General features: G+C 40.5%; 1 pseudogene; it reads left to right on the top strand.

Moving 5' to 3' along the window:
• Positions 1-10730: 10730 nt before the first annotated feature.
• LOC128454795 (piggyBac transposable element-derived protein 4-like) lies at positions 10731-15107 on the top strand (annotated as a pseudogene).
• Positions 15108-15412: the final 305 nt, after the last annotated feature.

Below are 15412 nucleotides of genomic sequence, written 5' to 3'. Positions count from 1 at the left end.
AATGTATCTTAATTCTTGCTTCTATGACATTTGTAGTACCTAAAATTCCAACTAACACACACACACGGACACACACACACACACTTAGCAATCAGATTACCTTGGATAAACTTTGGCGGGCAACCTGCTCTCTCTTCCCAAACAGGATCACACCTGCTGTGTAGTGGTTGAGAATGTAGAGGTTTTTCCCAACGTGCTGCTGATTTGCCTCCAGCTGTAAAAGGCCTTCAATTGCCTAAATCAGAGGAAGTCTTGTGAGAAACGCAATTTGTAATATCACAAATCTAAATGAAAAAAAAAGTGTGAAACTGCTTAAAAGACGAATGAAATTCCTTGAAAAACATGATAAGATTACATTACACTACATTTTAGAACAGATTTATTTTTGGAACTAGAGCTTTAAAAAATTAAAAAGGTAAAAATACCTCGCCTATCAGCCACTTGTGAGGTTGAAGTGACTTCAGCTCACTGTGGTGGATAACAAGGCTGCCTCTTATCTGGCAGGGGAGCACAGAAACCACAACCTCTGTGTCCTTCTTCTTCCACAATGTGGTGAGCTGAAAGTTACATAGGTAAGCAAAAGACAATACATATTCGGTAAAACATAACAAATTCTATTTGTTGGATTTCATATCTCTTTTTTGATGGAAACATGTGTTTCTTTGTCCATATATTACATTTTGTAAATGATTTTTGTTTTTTGGTGGAATAATAGCTTTACACTTTACCTCATCTTGTGGAGTTTGAATCCTGGAACTTGCTGAGAATGATGTTGGCTCCTGGGATGTTATTTTGTATGTTCGCACATCAGAATCCCCCTAAAAAACAGTGTGGGTCCAAACACATAATTAAGGAGCACAATTTATTACTGTGTCCTTTTGTCCATCTGTCAAAGTTGTATTAGGGCCAGAGCACCGAACATTGCAAGGACGCATTAGGGCCCAGGGTATTTTTATTTTATTTTAACAAAGTAATCAAATTTCTGGAGGGCTACATGTACTTGAAAACTCATGAAACAGGAAGTTGATGTAACTTATCTGTACATGATCAACCTGAACCTTCAGGTGTGTGACAGAAGGCCCCCCCAAGAACAAATGTAGATGCCATTTTTCCAGTTTTTACAGACAAATAAGACAAGTGCTGTTACTAAGCCATGACCAGAAACATTTTCATCGAGGTCAGGGAAAATAGTTCAGGAAAAGACCATGAGTATTCAACTGCAGACTTTGCATGAGGTAAGTATGTGGTAGTATCCCTGGGGCACACTTTTCTGTGGTTGGCTTCTCCACAAGTTGTCCCCCTTCAGAGTTAGACGCTTACTTAAACTACTTACCTTAAAAATTAAGGTAAGTGAGCTTAATAACAACAATACCACTACAACAACTTGTACTAATGATAACAATAACAATTTAAATAGTTGCATCTCCAGTTGCTGTGAGCTGTATGTGTGGAAAATAGGAAAATTTAATTTGGCCCAATAACTGGTAATATTCCAACGCTTCCTAAGAAATATGACTCTCACCACATTGTCAGAAGTTCACCGCTATAAAGTAAGCTAAAAACAGAGCCAAAAAAACAAAGAACCAACCTGTGATGTGGTTGGTTCTTCAGGTTGTTCATCTGGCAAAGTTGTGGGTGGTTCTTTGGATTTCTGTTGAAAGTGAAACACACTCAATGTTAATCCAATTATCAAAATCCAAAGTATCAAAACTGTAAATCGAACATTAACAAATTGTAAAAGATTTAGAGTTATAAATCATGCTGGCTATATTGAAGGGGACAACACTTTGAAAAGTCACACTGACAATAAAAGCGCATAAAGAAATACCTTTCTTTTCTGTCCTCCTAAAGGCAGGCGAGTCAACAGTGGTGAAACGTAAAGCCCTTTGCGTCGCGCACTTCTCTTTCTCCATTTCTCCATATCAACTCGAAAGGACTTAAACAGATATATATTGTATGTCAGGCATATACACTCAATGACACATTTGTAATACTAATTCTTTGGTCAAGAATATTGTCTTAAGTATCTTAGGATAAAGTGGGAACCTTGTTTCTTAATAGATTGCTTATTGACAGTAATTCTTACCTTCTTTCTTGACCTTTCCATGTCGGCATACTCAAGCAGAAGGGCATCATGCATTTCTTGATATATTTGCACAAAGTCGTCCATTCGTTAAAATCGTCTTCTTTGTAACCTTATGGTCTTCAGGTCCCACTGACTCTTTTCCATGATGCCCTGTGTCCGATTGTCTTGGGTGTAGTTCTGAATAATTAAATGTAAATCTATTACATTTTGAAGACTAACACAATACATACACAAAAAAAAAAATATTGAATGTGTATACACTGTATATATATATATTTTTTTTTTTACACAATTCCTAATTTAAGTAAATGGGAAAATGTTTTGAGTGTTACTGTGTGTATATATATAAAATCATATCATATATTTGATATACCATATATTTCATATATAGAAAAAAAATAGAATGCAAGGTTTTACCTGTGATTTTGACTGCCTGACCTCATTGTGGCGCTGACTCAATTGATGGTATGATGGTCCTGTCCCATGACGTCCAAGATCACCTAAAGGCCGTGGAATATTTAGAGGTCATTGTTAGTATGAGATAATTGACATTAAGGTTCCTTAAATTAAATCAATAGAGTACAACCTTTATTTAAACTAACCTAGCATCAGTCCAGACCACAAGGTGGCATGTGGGAGGAAATGTTTTGCCAAACACGGAACAAAATTAGGTGCGTGGTATGTGTTCACTTCACCGGTGAGATCAAGTGGTGCCCGATCAATGATCTCTTGGAAGTGGCTCATCAAGGGTGTGGTTCCTACATCCAGCTATAACAGAAAACATTCAAATTATATTGTTTCAATGAGTTGTAGGATACAATTTCATAGAAGACCACATCCACCACAGTGTATTTAACATCAATATTTTCAAAAAAAGTGATTTTAGAGGGACATTTGATTACTAAAAACCCTTTTAACAGGGTTAAAATACGTACAAACCTCAGACACACATGTGAGGATCCGTCTCCCAGGACGGATACAAGTGCAGCAGATGTCAAGTGTAGGAAAACATCATCAGGATAAAGTTTTTAGCAGCATTGATGAGGGTAAACATCTTGAAGGATAACTTCAATACTATATGTCAAACAGTCCTGCTGCAGTCATAGTCTATGGTCAGCAGCCAGCAAGATCATGATCCGCCATCCAGATCGGATCCACTATAGTCCACAGTCGTTGTCCACTGCCGCTTATTAGGATCCATCATCAGCCGCCGCTTCGGTCGTGGTCCACCACCATTATATGATGCCAAGGCGACACTGGATCCACCATTGCGACCTCTGATGCGCGATCCACAAATCGTAACCCGTGGTGCGGCCGCAGCGGGCCCGGATCTGCGGCCGATAAAGCAAAGGGACTCGGGGGAAGGGGTCAAGTCAGTAACATGTACTGATGAGATATGTCTTACTTCGATGTGATAAGGATGAAGAAGAGGGAGGAGAAGCTGGAAAGAGAAGCTCCGTGTGTCATGTGTCATAAATTCCCTTTGCTATGCACAGTAGGTACTTAAGTGATGCTCTCTTGTGATCATGTAGTGGTAAAAATATGTGTGACATATTTCCATAAGGCTCCATTTTGATAGTTTTGATAGTTTTGACAGACAATTTAGTAAAAGTAATGGTAAGGTTTCTGTGAATCAATCTTGCAAAAATAGTGAGCCCACAGCAATGTATGAAAATGGTGTTGATACTTGTTTATAAAAGCTAAATAATGATTGAAAGTGCTTACAACAGTGAATAACTTAAATCAAATTAAAAAAAATCCTTACTATGGGTAATCTGCCTGTGCAGTGGTACCATAGATATACTTGTCAATATTACCTTGTAGTCTTCCGGCACGATTTCTTCGTCATCCATCTCCAAGGTCCCCCTTTTTTCCATCAAGACATGCAGTGTTTCAAGGTGCTTTTCAATGTTCTTCCCAGTGTAGGGACTGCAGAAGACTACAGTCATACTGAGAAGAACCTCATCAAAGTCTTTAAGCCTTGAACTACATGCAAGGAGGCCAAAGGTATGCATGGCCAGCTTGTAGTGTTTTGCATTCCTAGAAACACAGTATAAATAACAAAGTTATTATCATCAATAATTTATTTTATAAATGTATTGGTCCTTATTTGTAATACAATATACATACTGTTGTATGTATACTGTTTTTTGCAAAGGTCCTTGGCATTCTTCATGATGTGGCTGAGACACCGATGAAGAATAGGCAGGTCGATCTTTCCACTGGGATGTTGTCCAGTGACAATTCTATGGTACTTGTTCAATAAGTCTTCCAGACTTGACTTGCAAAATGTCATTGCAAGTGATTGCAGAAGTACCATAGAGCCATCACAGACAATCATCACAGGCCTTTTGTGAGCTCTCGTCCCATACATCCTGACAAGATCTGTCTGAAATGCCTGCAGGAAGTAGGTCACTGATGCTGTGGTGTGGTCACATGTAACGTACGATGCAACAGGAAGTGGTGACGCCCCCTTCACTGGGTTTCTCACGACCAACTCGTACACATAGAAAGGAGGACTTTGTGAAGTTTCCTTACGGATCACACTTCCTGTTGCATCCAAATAGACAATATCCTCCTTACACCTTTTATGGAATATGGCGAGAGTCTTCTTTGACCACAGCATCACTCCTTTTGGCTGCATGAGGACCTTCTGCAAAACTTGATTATCTGTATTGATTTGTTCCTCAAAGATTTTCTGGAGGCTTAAAATCTCATTCGAATGACGCCTACGCATCTTTCTTTGGCTTGAAGATATTGTTTTTAAAACGTCTTTTGCTGGGGCGTCATCCCTGCATCCAGATTCAATGACTTTTTCGGGAAGTCTAACCAAAGACTCCAGATATACAGTCCTGGGCAGTTTGGTCTCCAAAACTACTCCAGCTGACCTGCGTGCATCAGCACGGACTGGCCTTCTTTTTAAGTCATGAACATTGTGAGAAAACATCTCCCCCGGAGAAAACAACTGTTGCCTTCAGGGTGGTTTCGTCCTTGACCATAACATCCACAGTTACTGGGCAATCTGAGAAACAACAGTGGCCACTGCACTTGAAAACTGCTGCCTGGGTCTTTGAAAACATGGTTTTCACGCAGTGTCTCTTGAAGCCAAAGCTGCAGTAAGGATGAACGGTCCTCAGTCCTTTTGCAATTACATTTGTCCACTGAAGTCCTCGGAAGAGTCTGCCCTTCTGACTTTCCCTTAACCTTTGCCATTCCTGTCTGTCGATAAAAAAGGCACATGGCTGCTGTGGCAAACCACATCGGAACAATTTCTCCTCTGTGTCGCTGCTGTCTGTGGAGTATTCTGGTTCGCTGTCACTAACCTGTTAAATGGGAAAAAATGTCATAGCAAGCATCAGTGATTGAATTCTTGATGTTTTTGCTCAAAGGAACAAAGTAGTTCAGGCTGCCTCGTAGTGAACAGGGGTCACTACGAGAAGAGTGGGTGCACAGTGTGCAACTACGAAGGCTGGATGTGAACTACCCATCCAATCAGTGTTTTGACATGGATATAGTATTTTCTGTGTTTTCTTCCATTGGCTCAACATTTTACAATTGAAACCATTAATTGTACGGGCAAGACACCCGTGTGCTGGGGCTCGTTCCCGTACTGTCACCATGTAAGCTTAGCAACGCACGTTATTTACAATAATAGATGCAATTACCTTTGTACAGGTGGGATGCAGCGAATGTCTGTCATCACTCTCCAGTCTCGCCAGTGATGCAACATCAGTGGGAAAGTCCTCATCCGAGTCTTTCTCCCACACATCCTGGAAAGACAGATGGGGTGGGATCATTAATTAAAAGACCACAAGGAAGTGCATAGACGAAACACATATGAAAGTTGAATGAAAAACCACATTTTCGTCATGTTAAAGTTCTTATCTGTCAATCAATTTAAGTGCATATCAATCATACACCAATTACGTAATTGACCCGCCAAAATGATTCAGTTTGCGTGTTACAAAGTTTTCTGTAAAACAACACTGGATAAACCCTATTTTTTTAAAAGCACCACCGTAATAACCACTGTCTTTTTTACTTTTGATGAAATGACACAATACATACCAAAGAGGATGTCTCCTCCGCAGTGGGTCTTTCCTCAACCTTGTAATTTGTGACTTTGGTATCTCCCGAAGTGCGCTTTAGAATGTAAAACATAATAATTGTATGGAAAAATGACATATATTACACATCGCAGTTATTGTTAATAACATGTATTAGGTACTTCATTAAAAAAATGTCTTATTAAAAATTTCTATCAATAAATTACAAAAGTTTTACCTTCAGGTGATCAAGCACTGCCTTACGGATCTTCACGCAATTAACCAGTGTGTTGGAAACCTCCAAGAAACTGCAGACATTTCTCCAAAAACATGCTGGACTGTTCACACTGTAGTCCTTTATATTCCCACCGGGTTCAGAAAATGTTTTGATAGTTGATACTATTTCTTGGAGGCTTCTTTTCAGGTGTCTTCCCTTTGAAATTAAATAAGGCGATAAAGCATTTGCATGTCAAAAAGTTTTGAAGCAGTAAAGGACGTTGTGTCAGTGAAATATAAACTATTTACAGACATAATGACTTTTAATGCTATAGTATTATTAAAAGGAAGTAAATACTTTTTATAATGTGTGAATGTATTGTGCTTTAAAACTTGCCTTTCCAAAGGTGGTAAAAGTACAAAATCTGAAAACAAAATAAATAAGAAAACATTTAAAAAAAAATACATGATGCAGTGAGCATGTTTAGGACTGTAGCTAATGTCTTATTTTGTATTCTTCTAACAGATATATTACACGCAAAAACCCAAGAAACAAAATCATGAAAGTATGGAAAAATAATACAAATACAAAATAAAACAGAAAACACTTCTTCAAAAACAGCGATGGAACTGAAACTCTGGAAAATACCAAACCGTTACAGCTACATTCTTCACTAGACCTACTATTTCAATCACAATCACAAGACAAGAAACAGGGTGAATCATCCAGAAGCTATGTATGAATCTAGATCAGTGGTTCCCAAACTTTTTACAGTCTCGTACCCCTTCAGACATTCAATCTCCAGCTACGTACCCCCCCCCCCCCCCCCCCCACGCACGTATACAGCCTATAACACTTGAAACTTTGAAATTGTCAGGGATTTCAGGAGTTATAATAATCGTAGATGACAAAATAATGTCATCTACGAAATTCTTAAGGATCAATTAATCGATTGTCGATTAATTATGCCCATCCCTAGTTTTGACTAACGGTCACTAACCTACCTGTAACTTTTTTTGGCAGTGTAATTATTTAGCTGAATATGGGTATTTTTGGCAATGCGAGTTGGCTATTCAGAACATTTAATATTGTATGATTATTTATAGCTCAGTTTGAAAATGTAATGGGCTTTTTCACTTTGAAAACGCAGATAAAATGTTCTCCCCACGTACCCCCTGAACCACTTCGCGTACCCCTTGGGGTACATGTACCCCAGTTTGGGAACCGAGGATCTAGATGAAGCGTCATCCGAATCCTCAGGTAGCATTGAGAAAACGAATCGGCTTCTTGTTATTTTTTGAATTTATCAGACGTTACCTTTTGCTCCGCACCTTAGGAGCAAGTGCTTCCATGTACAACATCAGTCTATCACCTAATGGCGTCCACCATGACCCAATGGCGATTCGAGTGGAAGCTGTTAAATGTTTTCTGTGACAGCAAAAACTTTAAAATAGCTTTTTTTAAAAGACAGAGCTGATTCGCTTCTTACCTGTCCATCTTTGCATTCCACGCTCCAGAACTTTCTCTCTCAAAAGCACCCCCTTCCTTTAAAAACCCTATCAAAACAAGAGTCCCAACCAACTACCTGCTTATAACAGGATGACCTACACATCAACCTTCCAAAATAAAGTCATTGTAAGAACATTGTTGAGATCTTAATTAAACCAATGCTATTGTTTTCACTTACTTAACTGACAACTTACTAAAGTGAATGACTTGAAGTTAATCCACTTATAACCTCTCAAGGAATATTTTTAATCAGCTTCCAAATATGGTTACATTACGAATGCATTGGGCCACTTCCCAGATTTTGTCTTTGATTTTCTCAGTTATTCTACAGTAAAAGTACACAAAAATTTGTATGAGCATAGTCAGAGACAGCATGAACAGGAATCCACTCAAAGTCACTTATAACCTCTCAAGGAACATTTTTAATAAGCTTCCAAATATGGTATCATTATAAATTCATTCGTCCTTTTTTACAGATTTTCCATTTAATTTTCTCAGTTATTCTACAGTAAAAGTACACAAGAATTTGTATGAGCATAGTCAGAGACAGCATGAACAGGAATCCACTCGCACATGAACGGGAATCTGCGGAGCTGCTGATCCGCAAGCTCCCTTCCAGCGCATCCAGCTGGCCCGCCGCAGCCGCGCACACAGAGCTTAAACTGCTGCTGCTCCACTAACTATAACAACGCCGCATTACTACACTTATAAAATGCAATTCAATGTGGAAGTAATTCAAGTATTCAGAATACGTTACTCAGACTAGTTAATGTAACGGAATACGTTACAGATTACATTAAATATAATTTAAATGCCAATGTGATAATAAATGACAATTTAAAACCATACAAACTGTCATGTTTTACTGTATTTAATAGAGGAGGTTTTCTTAAAAAAAATATGATCTGCCACACAAATGTGCAATTCAAGTAAAATGGTCTTATATTATATGGAAAATTCTGTGTAGACAGTTCAGTTTGTATGGTTTTAAATTGTCATTTATTATCACACTGGCATTTAATTATCAAGCCAAACAACTACACTGCACTTAACTGTAAGTGAAAGTGTAAAGTGAAAATAACAAAACCAGTCAGTATGACGAATATCATTCACGTCTTTCTAAAACAGCGGTCACGCGAAATGGAATGAGGTAACTGTTCCTCTTCTGAGCCTATGCAGGTCACATGGAAAATTATCCAAAGACTCGTACCCGGCAGATGAACGAATCCCGACCGTGTCTTCAGATCAGTGATTCGTTCTTCTGCCAACAGAGTCTTCGGATCAGTGATTCGTTCATCTGCCGGATACGAGTCTTTGGATCCTTTTTCACGTGACCTGCATCAGCCTATGCAACAGTCCCGATGCGCGGCCACGAGAAAATGAACGAATCTCTCTTTGAGAGGACTCGTTACTCCCGAGTCCTTGTAAGGATTCGTTTAAAACGAACGAATCGTTCACGACCGACACAACACTAGTTAGGCGTTTATCAAATAGTTTATAACGCTTTAGATGTATGATTGTAAGTCATAAACACAACATGTATAACTTTTCCTATGAAGACATTTTATGTTATTACACCTGTGTTTCACTGTGTTGTCATTTATTATCCTGTAAACCTCCACTGATTGGTGTTAATGTATAAACCAACAACCTCATAATGTGATTAAATCATTAATTAAATGTTTACACAAGGTTGAGAAATGCTAAATATTTCAAAAGCCATTTTCACAGAATCTGTTTAGTTTGATCACAACATAAGACTGGAAATCCTCTTCACACAGAGTGAAGACAAAATGCAACCCTCTGCTCACAGCGGCAGCACAACCCGGCACTGATCAACGTGGATTTAAATAAGCTGAGCCTGTGGATAAGACATTAAACGAACCGATGATGAGACACCATCATGTGTTCCACCTCCTCCTGTCTCCTTCCTCCAACGCTTTCCTAAGTAACTATCTCTCTGTTCTGTAGAGTGTCTTATTAAAATCACAGTGACATAAACAGAACTGTTTTTATTTGCAACATGTCCCGTTGTTGTACTTCCAGCTGTGAGACGCATTATTATCTCCCCCATGACAGGATGACTCAAAATCTACTGAGCCGATTTCCATGAGATTCTGTGGGGTGGGGACTGACTCAAGGAAGAATCTATTACAATTTTAGAGCACATGTTGATTTGACTGCTCTACGATAAGGATAACCCAAACCCAGTAAACAAATTTATTTTAAGGTTAGTGCTTTAAGTATATTTAAAAGCAAGTGCTTACTTACGTTTACCCAAGTAGAAAAGTTATGTGGTACTTTGTCTTTTACTTTTACTGCACCCTCAGAATTCTTTGAGTTCTTCCTCCACGACAGATAATCACAAATATCTATGAATAATGAAAACTGTAATGCAAGACCTTACCACGATTAGTTTTTCAGTAGGAATAACAAGATCATGGATTGTCCACATGAGCCCATTTTTGCACACAGTTGGTTAGTTTCATCTATTGTCATTTCTAAACTAGTGTCACCACATTACATTGCAACATAGATACTGTGATCAATGGCTTGTCCAGTCTCTGAAGGTGTATGTGCTCGCTCAGTGGGTGCTTACTTACTATTGCAGGTTATTTTGTGCTCCTATGTTATTTCTTTATTTCTGTGACTCAAGATTTGAGAAAGAGTTAATAGCCACATAGTTTTAGTATCGTAAACTAAACCAAACTCACTTAACCTTTGTGTCGTGTTCGGGTCAAATCTGACCGATTTCCATTTCGATCAATCATAAATATTGTGTTTTACATTTTATTGTCTCAAGGGCTTATGATATCCTCCACACTAGGCATTTGAACATTTACAATTGCTGATCACTACTTAATTGAATTTTGAGTTGTTTAGTCAACTTTGTAACACCTGTGGTGTTCCCGGTCAAAAATGACCACCATAGGAAATGAATGGGTGACCCTAGATTGTGTTCATTCATCAGATAGTACACAACCACAAATCCACCACCACCACCACACGCACACACAAACACACCTACACGCACACACACACACACACACACACACACAAACACACCTACACGCACACACACACACCTACACACACACACACACACGCACGCACGCACATACACGCACGCACACACACACACACTCCACCCCACGTGAACCCCTTTCAGACTGACCATGTGTCCTCTCTTTCCCGTGCTTATGTGCCTGTCCCCCTACGTGAACCACACCTTCCAGACTAAACGTGTAACACTTCAAAGTTACCAATTAGGTGTTTGTTATGGGAACCTGGCTCTTTCCCGGGCTAATGTGTCCATCCCCCCACATGAACCACACTTTCGATACAAAACGTATGATATCTTCTCACAGATCCCCTATATATAGCTTGCTTGTGCATTGCTCTTATTTTACTCTGAACACAATGAGTCGGCGCCCGATCAGACGTTTTTCTGTCAGAGAGGCTCTTGACCTTTTTTTTCAAACTGATGAAGACGGGATTGGAGTTGAACCAGAAATAGAGGAGGATGTTTCAGAAATAGAAGACAACGATCCTGATTTTGATCCAGACCATCATGAGACCGAACAGTCAACATATGGCGAGGAAGAGGCCCCTGAGGAAGAGGCACCTGGGGAAGAGGCCCCTGTGGAAGACACACCTGAGGTGACATTCCAGTCCAAGGATGGCAACTTGCTCTGGTATTCATCCCCCCAGGACAGAGGAGGCAGAACAAGAGGGGAAAATATCATTAGGATGTCACCAGGGCCAACACGGTATGCAACATCTCGTGTGGATGACATCAAGTCCAGCTTCCAACTCTTTTTACCAGAGTCCATTGTGGAAATTATACTGGCGATGACAAACCTGGAAGGGGGGCGTGTGTTTGCGGACACATGGAAGGCCTTGGACCAGGTACAGTGCCTTGCATAAGTATTCACCCCCCTTGGACTTTTTCCCATTATGTACTGTTACTAACTGGAATTCAAATAGACTTAAATAAACTTTTTCCCGTTTGATCAACAAAACATGCATAGTACTTTGGAGGTGCAAAAATAAATTTTATTGTGACACAAACAATAATGAGAACAAAAAAGTTGACATCTGTTGGGTGCATAAGTATTCACCCCCCTGTGTCAATACTTGGTAGAACCCCCTTTCGCTGCAATTACAGCTGCAAGTCTTTTGGGGTATGTCTCTACCAGCTTTGCACATCTAGATATGGAAAGGTTTGTCCATTCTTCTTGGCAAAAAAGATGAAGCTCAGTCAGATTGGATGGAGACAGTCTGTGAACCGCAATCTTCAAGTCTTGCCATAGATTCTCTATTGGATTGAGGTCTGGGCTTTGACTGGGCCATTTTAAGACATTAACATTCTTTAATCCAAACCATTCCTTTGTAGCTCTGGCTGTATGTTTAGGCTCATTGTCCTGCTGGAAGATGAACCTCCGCCCCAGTCTCAAGTCTTTTGCAGACTGCATCAGATTTTCTTCAAGGATTTCCCTGTATTTGGCTCCATCCATCTTTCCCTCTATTCTGACCAGTTTCCCTGTACCTGCTGAAGAGAAGCATCCCCACAGCATGATGCTACCACCACCATGTTTCACTGTTGGGATGGTGTGCTCAGGGTGATGGGCAGTGTTGGGTTTTCGCCACACATAGCGTTTTGCATTGAGGCCAAAAAGTTCAATTTTGGTCTCATCTGACCAGAGCACCTTCTTCCACATGTTTGCTGGGTCTCCCACATGGCTTCTGGCAAACTCCAAACGGGATTTTTTATGGATCCCTTTCAACAATGGCTTTCTTCTTGCCACTCTTCCATAAGGGCCAGATTTGTGGAGTAGACGACTAATAGTTGTCCTGTGGACAGATTCTCCCACCTCAGCTGTGGATCTCTGCAACTCCTCCAGAGTAACCATGGGCCTCCTGGTTGCTTCTCTGATTAATTTTCTCCTTGTCCGACTCTTCAGTTTGGGTGGACGGCCTCCTCTTGGTAGGTTTGCGGTTGTGCCATATTCTTTCCATTTTCTTATGATGGATTTTATGGTGCTCAGAGAGATGTTCAAAGCTCTGGATATTTTTTTATAACCTAACCCTGCTTCATATTTCTCCACAACTTTATCCCTGACCTGTTTGGTGAGCTCCTTGGTCTTCATGATGCTGTTTGTTCAGTAATGATCTCCAACAAACTCTGAGTCCGTCACAGAACAGGTGTATTTATACTGAGATTAAATTGCAGACAGGTGGACCCTATTTACTAATTATGTGACTTGCAAATGTGACTTGTGAATGCAATTGGTCGCACCAGATCTTTGTTAGGGGTTTCACAGTAAAGGGGGTGAATACATATGCACTCAACACTTTTCAGATTTTTATTTGTAAATAATTGTGAAATCCATGTAATATTTCCCCCCACTTCCAAATGATGCACTATTTTGTGTTGGTCCATTACATAAACTCACGATGAAATACATTTTAATCTGTGGTTATACCATGACAAAATGTAGAAAAGTCCAAAGGGGGTGAATACTTATGCAAGGCACTGTAGACCTCCAAGCCTACATGGGTCTGTTGATTCTAGCAGGAGTACATCGGTCCAACAATGAGGCTACAAAAAGTCTGTGGGATGCAGAGTCAGGGAGGCCTATATTTCGGTCAACTATGTCCCTGCAACAGTTTCATGTCCTCTCAAGAATTATCAGATTTGATGACAGAGCTACACGACCTTTCCGCTGGCGAGACGACAAACTGGCTGCCATCAGGAACGTTTGGGACAGGTGGGTGGAGCGCCTACCACTGATGTACAATCCAGGCCCTGAGGTGACAGTGGACGAGCGCCTGGTCCCTTTCAGAGGTCGCTGTCCATTCAAACAGTACATCCCAAGCAAACCAGGCAAGTATGGGATCAAGATCTGGGCAGCATGTGATGCCAGGAGCAGCTACGCCTGGAATATGCAGGTTTACACAGGGAAACCTGTTACTGGAAGGCCAGAAAAAAACCAAGGCATGCGTGTTGTGTTGGACATGACAGCCGGTCTCAAGGGGCATAACATCACATGTGATAACTTTTTCACATCACATGGGCTTGGTCAGGAGCTGCTGAAAAGAAAGCTCACCATGGTGGGGACAGTGAGGAAGAACAAGCCTCAACTTCCCCCTGCACTGGTGTCGACCAGAGGGAGAGAGGCACTCTCATCCAAATTTGCTTTCACTGACACACACAGTATTTGCCCAAGAAAAATAAAAATGTCATCCTGATGAGCACTCTACACAAAGACGCCGCTGTCAGCGAAGCAGAGCACAGGAAGCCCCAGATCATCCTGGACTACAACAGAAACAAAGGAGGCGTTGATTGCCTTGATAAGGTAATGTATATTTTCATCTGTCATGCATTTGATTTACTTGTATTCATGTAAAACATTGCATTTTGTGTAAGACAGGTTCAATATTGTTTCCAATCTATTCATTATTGTTTCTTTCATTGCAGCTTACTGGTACATACACCTGCAAGCGAATGACAGCTCGTTGGCCTGTGGCTGTGTTCCACAACATCCTCGATGTGTCTGCATGTAATGCATATGTGGTGTGGACAGCGATCGACCCAGCCTGGAATCAGGGGAAATGTTTCAAGAGGAGACTCTTCCTGGCAGAGCTTGGGAAAGCTTTAGTGACTCCTCTAATTCAACGGCGCCAGCACCTTCCCCGCACACCAGCCTCTTGCAGTCTGGTGAGGAGTCTGCAAGCCCCAGCCACGGCCCTGGCCACTCTCCCCCCAAAACAGGGGCAGAAACGGAAGAGATGCAAGCTATGTGCCCCTAGAGACAATAAGACAAGTCTTACATGTTTCAAATGTGATGCCTACGTTTGCAAGACACACTGTGACCTGATTGCAAAATGCCACTCCTGTGTCTGAACACACACACACACACACACACACACACACACACACACACACACACACACACAATGTGTTCATGTTGATGTTCTGATGTTCTGTGAATTTGGTCTCTGTTTTGATTTTTCTACAATAAATGTTAATTTTGGAATACAACTTTCAATTTCTGTGTCTATTCACTGCAGTTATTCATGTAACCAGTAGTCTGAGACATTGTTTACAGGTTAAAAGGGAGTTAAATACAATTTGGTGACGATCAATGGTTTTTGTGTTAATGTAAGGGCAGTTAAAACAGGCCGGTCAAATTTGACCGGGAGCACCAAAGTAAGGGGGGAGAAACGAACACGACACAAAGGTTAAATATGAAAATCTTACAAACACAAAAACGGCTGGCTGCCCAGATGTTGTCGGCCAGATGTTGTCTCTGAGGACTCCGAATGTTATTCGTTCCCAGACCCATATTTCAAAAATGCTGAGTCTTGTAATAGTTTCATATGGAATACAATATGCCATTAAAACTACAAATTGATAAACAGGACTGCCAACTGGAACGGTGGTGGAAGACCATATCACTCGTGTTTTACTTGCATACACCCGTTCTACAAATGGCCTGATATCAGATAATCTCTGAGCCACAAAAACCAAACTGGATAGCACACAAAGAA

This window comes from Pleuronectes platessa, chromosome 13, assembly GCF_947347685.1.
Source record: "Pleuronectes platessa chromosome 13, fPlePla1.1, whole genome shotgun sequence".
Taxonomy (NCBI): Eukaryota; Metazoa; Chordata; class Actinopteri; order Pleuronectiformes; family Pleuronectidae; genus Pleuronectes; species Pleuronectes platessa.
This window is presented reverse-complemented; position numbering and strand designations above follow the sequence as displayed.